General features: G+C 29.1%; 1 long non-coding RNA gene across 2 annotated transcripts; it reads right to left on the reverse strand.

Moving 5' to 3' along the window:
• Nucleotides 1–5,486: 5,486 nt before the first annotated feature.
• On the reverse strand, nucleotides 5,487–6,153 carry LOC115879409. 2 transcript variants are annotated; one of them, XR_004049709.1, is made up of 2 exons: nucleotides 6,023–6,153; nucleotides 5,487–5,895 (listed from the first exon to the last, which is right to left on the reverse strand). It is a non-coding gene; the product is annotated as an uncharacterized LOC115879409 (long non-coding RNA). The 2 variants fall into 2 exon arrangements; XR_004049710.1 differs by lacking the exon at nucleotides 6,023–6,153 and adding an exon at nucleotides 5,960–5,999.
• Between the last annotated feature and the right edge of the window lie 2,095 nt (nucleotides 6,154–8,248).

Below are 8,248 nucleotides of genomic sequence, written 5' to 3' on the forward strand. Positions count from 1 at the left end.
GATGTTTCGACTTTATCGTTACTACACGTCTAAGCTCTTTTCCTGCAGGACTGACTAAAGAACTCCCATTAACACTATCGAAGAGTTGATCAAAAAATAATAAGAGATCTGCCGTATCTGTGGCAGATGGATCTAAATAAAAAATCGAATCTTTAGAAAGCTCCTTACTTACTTCCGCCTTAAATCTCATATTTAGAGCCACTGACCTACTAAAAACTTGGGTACAATTTTTCACCTTCATCTTTCTTATCTTATCTGGCATGACATGTTCATCTGTTAATTTGGAAAATTCACTAAAAATACCCCTTCTACAATCAGCTTGATAAATGTTAATAACATGGGACCAAGAAGCAACTTTCTGCTGGCCATTTTGAACAAAATTTAAATTTTTTGTAAGTAATCCATTTCTAACACCCTTCATTAAATGAGGGCAATCATAGATATGAATTACTTCCAATTCATCAACAAGGTATCCATTATATCTATTCTCAATACCATTTCTAACACAATAAGCGTTGGTGTCATTTTTCAGATAGTTTATAGCTGCAACATTGGTTGTTCCTTGGTCACAAACAGTTGCAATAACTTTTAAACCTGTCTGACGAACATGTCTTACCACATCCTTGATAATCCTAACTAAATCGACAGTTGGAGTAGCGCTCTCAGAAAAATAAAAAGAAATTGGCTGTTTCCATTTTTTACGAATACCTTTTAGCATAAAAACTAAAGCATGATCTGCAAAGATTGCTCTTCTCTCTGGACCACCAAAATCGACCAAACCATCAATACAATCTTTGGACGGATTGTAAGCTAAACCAGGACATAATGAAATCTCATCAAACATTAAGACACAGTATTTATCTAACTGATTTAGTTTTTTAACTGTCTGTTCTAAATGAATAAAAATGTGAGAGTTTATGCCACAATTAAATGGAATTTGTCTAAGTAATTTAAAAAGAGTCTTACGTGAAGGTAGAGCAAGAATTTTTGAGATAAATCTGTATGATTTACCACTTTGTTTGAACAGTGAAAGTGCAAATATTTTGTCATCCAGTGTAAAACGTCTCCCTTTAGGATGTAATTTTTGATTTCTTACCTGGCTGAGGAACAATTGTATAGTGGTTTCGTTGACATCCTTAAAAATATTAATTTGTTTTCTCATCAATCGCTGCTTCGTACGAGTCGTCATCTTTCTGGATTTTGTTAGATCCTTGCGAAGTCTGGATATCCTACTCAACAAAACCTTTTCATTTTCACTCAGTGGCCTTCCATATTTATTTTTTGACATATGTGATTCTTAAAAAAATAAATATTTTTAAAAAAATGTGCAAAAAACAATAATTAGAAAATTGATACTCTCTAAAAGAAAAAAAATAGGATGATATATTTATATAGATGTTTGTCCTACACCAATTTTATAACCCCTCCTCCCCTAAATCCTTTATAAAAAAACACCTATATATTTTTTAAAATATTGTAAATACAATAAGTTGGAAAAAAAACGCCGTCAGCGATGGCTAAGAAATGAAGATCGCTGTCATTTTATGTATATGAAAAATTATATGGGAAATATCATCGATCGTCATTTCAAAGCCAACTGGACGCCGTTTTTTTCATCATATGGTATTTATTTTCATTTCTTTCGTTTTATGACAACCATAATAGAATTTTTATATAAACTCGATCAAAAGTACATATGAAAAGATTTAATTATTATTAATTATTATTAAAAACAATAATTATCAAAATGGGCAATAAAAATAGCTAAATTATATTATAAAGCAATAATTAAAGAATGTCAATAAATACTGTAGGGTAAAAAAAATCAGATCAAGAATATTGAATCAGACTATGACTGTTGACGGCTTAATGAATTTTTTAATTTAATTTCGCAAATATTTTTAATATGTAATTGTTGCTTAATCATTAAGTCTTCATAATATAATCTTTAAAATATAATCACCTTGAAAATTAACAGTACCAGTATTTTGCCTCTTGGTTATCCTTTTATTTTGTTTCGAGGTTGAAGGCTGTGGTTCTTCTGAAACAAAATATTTTATATATGTTTTTTTTATTTTATAAATTATATTTAACCAGATAGCTATAGATAACTATGATACTAAAAACTAATATGTTTGAAAATAAAGCTGTAAATTAAAAAACAAGATAACCAAGTAAATTTTACATAATTTTTGAAATGTGTCATTATTAGTATATGTAAATAAAATAATACCTTGAAAACTATCAGCAATATCTTGCCTCCTTGGTTGAAATTTGGATATTAAAGCCTGTGGCCCGTCTAAAATACATAGTAAAAAATTAGGAAAATATGATATAGTAAAAATGCTACATTAAAGTGCGTTTAGACTTGAGCACGCATGAGCTGTGCGTACGCGAACGGTATTCGTTTGCGTTCTCGGCTCTCGTTTAAATTAAAACTTATTTTTTGACGAATTGGTGAAGGCACGCACGCACGCATACAAAACAAATTGCCGATGCAAACTGAGCGTTCGCAAACACAGAAAATTCCGTTGAGCACCAATCAAAAACCAACACTCAGTGTGTGCGTGCTTAAGTCCAAAAGCACCTTTCAAAAAATGACTATTGTTTTCATTAAAACCATTAAAACCAATAAAATTTATATATAAATCAAATTACCTTGCAAATTATCATCAGTATTATGGGTATTATGTACAAATCTTAGCATCTTGGGCTGTGGTTCCTCTATTTCATCCTGGGTTACAAAAAGTTTTCTCTTGGCATAAGTTTTCTGGGGAATTTTTACATGTCCTACAGGGCTAGATAAGACAGAACATGGTGTGGAAGTAAGAGCTTCTGAAATAATATTATAGTCAATATATTGGATATAACTTAATACCTCTTTCTTAAATTTCAATTTAGAATTTATTTTTTTCAAACAAAAACTAACCTATAAACCTTGGTGGAGTTTCTCTTCCTGTTACAGAAGGTTCTCTATAGAAGCAATCTCCTTCCACTCTTTCATATCCGGGAATATATAATGTTGGCAAAGCATTTCTCAATAAGATATTATTATTGCTGAAACATTGTGGCTCGAAATGAACATTACAAACTTTATATATCGTTAACTTTGTCTTCTCTTTAGAAAGCGCGGTTAATTTCTTATTGTGAATTCTGCTTAGCCAAACATTTCTCAACTTTACATTAGATGGAATTGCGTGTCTAAAAATTAAAAAAAATTAGATTATGAAATAAGACATAAAACAGTTTAGAAAAATAGTTTGTAGTTAAATATTCTTAGGTCCAAACATATATTATTTATATGTTATAAAAAACATCTTACAATATAATTTTATGTCAATTTATACAACAAAACATTTTTACTAGCCAAGTATAAGAAGATGACTAAAATTGATTAAGGTTCTATACTAATTAGGTAAATATCGGGTAATCGCGCTGAATAATTTTGCTACCCTAATAGATATTGTTTTTAAAAACTTACCTGTTGGATAATTTATCGCTACACTCAGGAACACTACAAGGACGAATACGACTTGCTGGACTCATTATATTGTTAAGAAAAAGATACTTATACAAAATAAGCACAACACAAGCACAAAACGTAAAACTACTCTTTAACTGTTTCCAGTAGAAAGTTGTTGTTTACAAACTCAAGTAATGGCGTCGATCGATGACGGTCGATCGCGTCGTTTTCTTTTTGATACGCTGCTTCTGACATCTACCGCCGAATAGATATACTAATGGAAACTAGTTGGGATAACGGTTGTAGATGGCGCTAAAGTCGCTCGTTCTATCAGCATATTTAAGATTCCCGCCCCTGGTTTGGCCTTCTATATTCTGGTATTTGTCTACTAAGTAATAAATAATATCTTATTTTGTATTTCGATGTATGGAAATCCGCAAGTTTTGTATCTGAAGCCGCAAAGAAATTTCGCTCTATAGTGAGAAAAATGTTATATCTTTTTAGACGCGTAAAATAACAAAATTTCTTATTTCAGATGTTCTAAATGTGAGTGCTTAATGTCAAAAATTAAAATATATACTTGAAATATTATTTCAAGTTACATGCTTTGACATTGTTTGGAAGTAAACAAATATTGAAGAAAGTGTTGTGCCTTCACAGAATTTAAATTGGCATTAGGAATAGATTTCCTTGATTTAGTAATGATATTGCTCATAGAAATTGATGATATACTATTTTATATTCACTCGTTCAAGTGCTGATCTATTTTTAAATTGAATATTTATGTAAATATTATGTATAACACGATATAAATAATTTAAGGACATAAGAAATTAATATTTCAAGTGTCAATATTGATTATTTTTCCAGTTTTATTCAAATATATTGAAATTAATATGGAAACAAAAGTTCATAAATATTATTCTTAATAACAAGAATTGAGATTTGGGGATAAGTTTGAAAAGCCATGTCAGAAGAGTAGGATTAAAGACAAGTATTAAGGTAACATATATTTGCATAAAGTTTTAATAACACTGACCATTTTATTTGTTTATGTTTATTAATTAAAATTTAGTTGCAATTTATTTCATATTCTAATATTTTTGAGAAAATTTTACTTATATACATACCTGAATATTATGCTGCTTTTTTATTTTAAAGTGTGCCGACTGTGCTGTTATTTTTATACTAGTAATATTGTATACTGTAGGTATCGTATTCATATATAGTTATATATATCAGTAGTATAGATACTTACTTTCTTTCTATGCGTACTTATATCCTTTATAGTCTTTCTAAGTGCATATAATACTACTTTTTTAAGAGAAGGCAGTTTTTAATAATCTATTGTTAATTCCCCTAATTCTGTGTCCCCTGGTTCTGCTATACAACAATTATATATTTTTTTATCATTACTGATTTTAAAAGTTTCTTTTCAAAGAATTTGACCATATATTTTTTTTTCAGAGTAATTGGGCTGTTCCTGAACAATATTGAATATAAATATTCAAAAATATGATAAACTGCATATCCTACTAAGTAGATCAATACCAAAATTCCATTAGAGAAATAAGTTAAAATTATGTTTTACTTGTATAATTTTCTTGCTATTTGTCCACCATTATTTGTGACTTAGAAATTAAATAGTCAAAAAGAATTTAGTACCAGTTTTTATTTCCCAAAAAAAATAATTGTTAAATAATTACATATTGCTTAAGATACAGTATATTATATTGTGTTTATAGTTGATAATTCTAGTTCTTAGTTGTTTATAGTTGATAATTAACAATATTTCTGATGTTAGATATTATATTAGATAAAAAATTTAATTACCAACAGCTACCTACCTATGTAGCTGCAGATTATTATATTGTGTAGTAGGTACTGTATAATTCTTTAGTTCAAGAAACAAATATCAGTACAAGTATATAACCAAAAAAATGTTGATGCAAATTCTTTGTATAACATACGTACCCCTATGGTATTCAACTTTTCATTGTTCTTTTAATTAGATACACAATAAGCACATTAATTCGTTTATTAAACAACCAAAACTAACTACTTAAATTCACAATATAAATATCACAATAAATGTATAAGCTTTGATCAATTCCTATTATTAATACGTGACAACTTCATACTTTATAATTGCCAATGGCTATCCTACTAACACACTAGCCAACTAATAATAAATCTGTTCTAAAAAAATACAACATAAAGACATCGTTATTGCAATAATATAGAAATATATTCCATGTATCATTAACTACCTATAAATACAATACCCACATCTTCTTTTACGTGAATAGTGCGTTAGGAGGCAGAAATATTGTCTGCATTGTACATCATACAAATTGGCTAGAATTTATTAATATCCATTGCAAACATTTATCTTTCAAAGGGTCTAAATGTTTTGTCTTTTTACTGTGTCCCTGTAATATGTTATCAATTAACAACAGTTATCAAATATGACCTGGACAATAATAATTGTTTTACCTTTTTTTCAAACTAAACTCTTTAAACAAACTATATAAATAAAATTTATCTTATAACTTCAACTTGCTGCTAGAATTTCTTTCTTGTTATTCTATGTTCCTGTATTGTTATTCTTCACATTATCAATTTCTATGAGCAATATCATTACTAAATCAAGGAAATCTATTCCTAATGCCGATTTAAATTCTGTGAAGGCACAACACTTTCTTCAATATTTGTTTACTTCCAAAAATGTCAGCATATAACTTGGAAATAATATTTCAAGTATATATTTAAATTTTTGACATGCACTCACATTTAGAACATCTGAAATAAGAAATTTTGTAATTCTACGTCTAAAAAAGATATAATAACATTTTTTCTCACTATAGAGCGAAATTTCTTTGCGGCTTCAGATACAAAACTTGCGGATTTCCATACATCGAAATACAAAATAAGATATTATTTATTAGTAGACAAATACCAGAATATAGAAGGCTAAACCAAACTCTAGGAAATAACTTTAAAATACATTATTTTTTCAAAAAACGTTTGGATCTATAAATTACAATAATAATCTCATCACATCTGCCACACAGAATATACTAACGAAAAAGAAGCCCAAGTTCCTTGTAATAAATCGGTTCCATTTTCGTAACGCCATCTCTCGACATAGCTGACATTATAGGTTAGCCAAAGGGGTGCGGGGCCGGGGGGAATTGTAAAATACACTTTTTTATTTTAATTATTTTTATTCGCTATTTGCAATTTTATTTTTTTTAAAACATATTATGTGAAACAATCACATAATATGTCTTAAAAAATAAAATTACAAACGGAAACAAAAGGAATTAAATAATCTGAAAATCTACAAAGTTTATTCATAAAAAAGTTAGGCTATGCAAATTGATAAGTATATTAAGTATAACCTCTTTGGTATAACATTGTTAAACAAACATTAACAAATCATAACATATCAGATCATAGAACTAAAAAAGTACTATTACATAAAAACAGGTGATACAATACTTCAAAATTAATTTTAACATAATATCAAAACCGAAAAAATCAAACTGCAAACACAACCACACTTATCACAACAGAAATTAACACACACTTTCGCGGCAAATGTCCAAGAAAGACTGATCATTCTGATTGGTCCTGGTCCGGTCGTAGCTCACGTCGTATTGTCGGTAAGCAAAATCCCTGTCCAAAAATTTTGACGATCAGCGCCATCATCCGTCATAATTGGGAAACTTTTGCTGGAACCATTTTTAATATTTCACTTACATGGCCCTGATCTGCCAGTTAAATGAGTCAAAAAACATAGGTTACCGTCAATATATATGTTTTCAATTTCAAATACTGGACGCTCATTGGTCGTGACGAAATCGTCTTCCTCGACAAAATACGGCATATTTTCCAACATAGCCCGCTATAGGGAGTTGAATATCCTTCTTCTATATATCCTTGCCACAGCTATAGCTTCTTGTCAACACTTGCAGTGCGCCTATCGTTGTAGGATAGTGAGGCCAAAATTCGATCGGCGGCCATACTTTGGTGACAAGATTTCGAGGTGACAACGAGCGAATTTTTATGTTTTTTGTGACAACTGTTTTGTTTCAAATTTATAAACTGTGTTGTTACTGTTGTTTAGTATGGTGAGATGTTCAGAGTATGGCTGCAAAGGCCGAAGCGAGAAAAAAGTGGCTGGAATTACATTTCACAGGTAAAAATCGATACACAACTATGACACAACTTTTGTTATGTGGTCATAAAATGTACATTTTTTTCATTATAGCAGTAAAAATATGTAAAATGCTTTTAATATGTCTTGTACCACATCCAAACCAAACTATTTTTAATAATTCCAAGTAGTATTTTCAATATCCTGTATTATAATTAATGTTTGAAACTATAAATATTCCTACTCAGACCGGATGTCACCAGTGGCGTAGGGAATTATAATCAGAGAAATACAATTTCTGCAATAAACATTTTTTTATATATTTTACATGTAAAAAAAATGTGTAAAGTATTGTTATCAAATATGTAAAATAATTGTAAACTATAAAAAATGAAAAATTCTAGTGATAAAAAATATATACCTATGTATAGTTATATAAAACTTAAATTTACCTGCCAAGATTTGTTGGGGGTGGACAAACTTGTGGTGGGCTACTTGTTATTACATACATATATTTTTTTAAATATTCTTTCAAAAAATTTGCTAATTTAAGTGTATAATAATAGTTTCAGTGAGTAATTAATAAAAATTTAAAAATAAATAAAATAACACAAAGCTTCTAG

The sequence above is a fragment of the Sitophilus oryzae genome, unplaced genomic scaffold (assembly GCF_002938485.1).
Source record: "Sitophilus oryzae breed Bouriz unplaced genomic scaffold, Soryzae_2.0 scaffold_1576_pilon_pilon, whole genome shotgun sequence".
Classification (NCBI taxonomy): Eukaryota; Metazoa; Arthropoda; class Insecta; order Coleoptera; family Curculionidae; genus Sitophilus; species Sitophilus oryzae.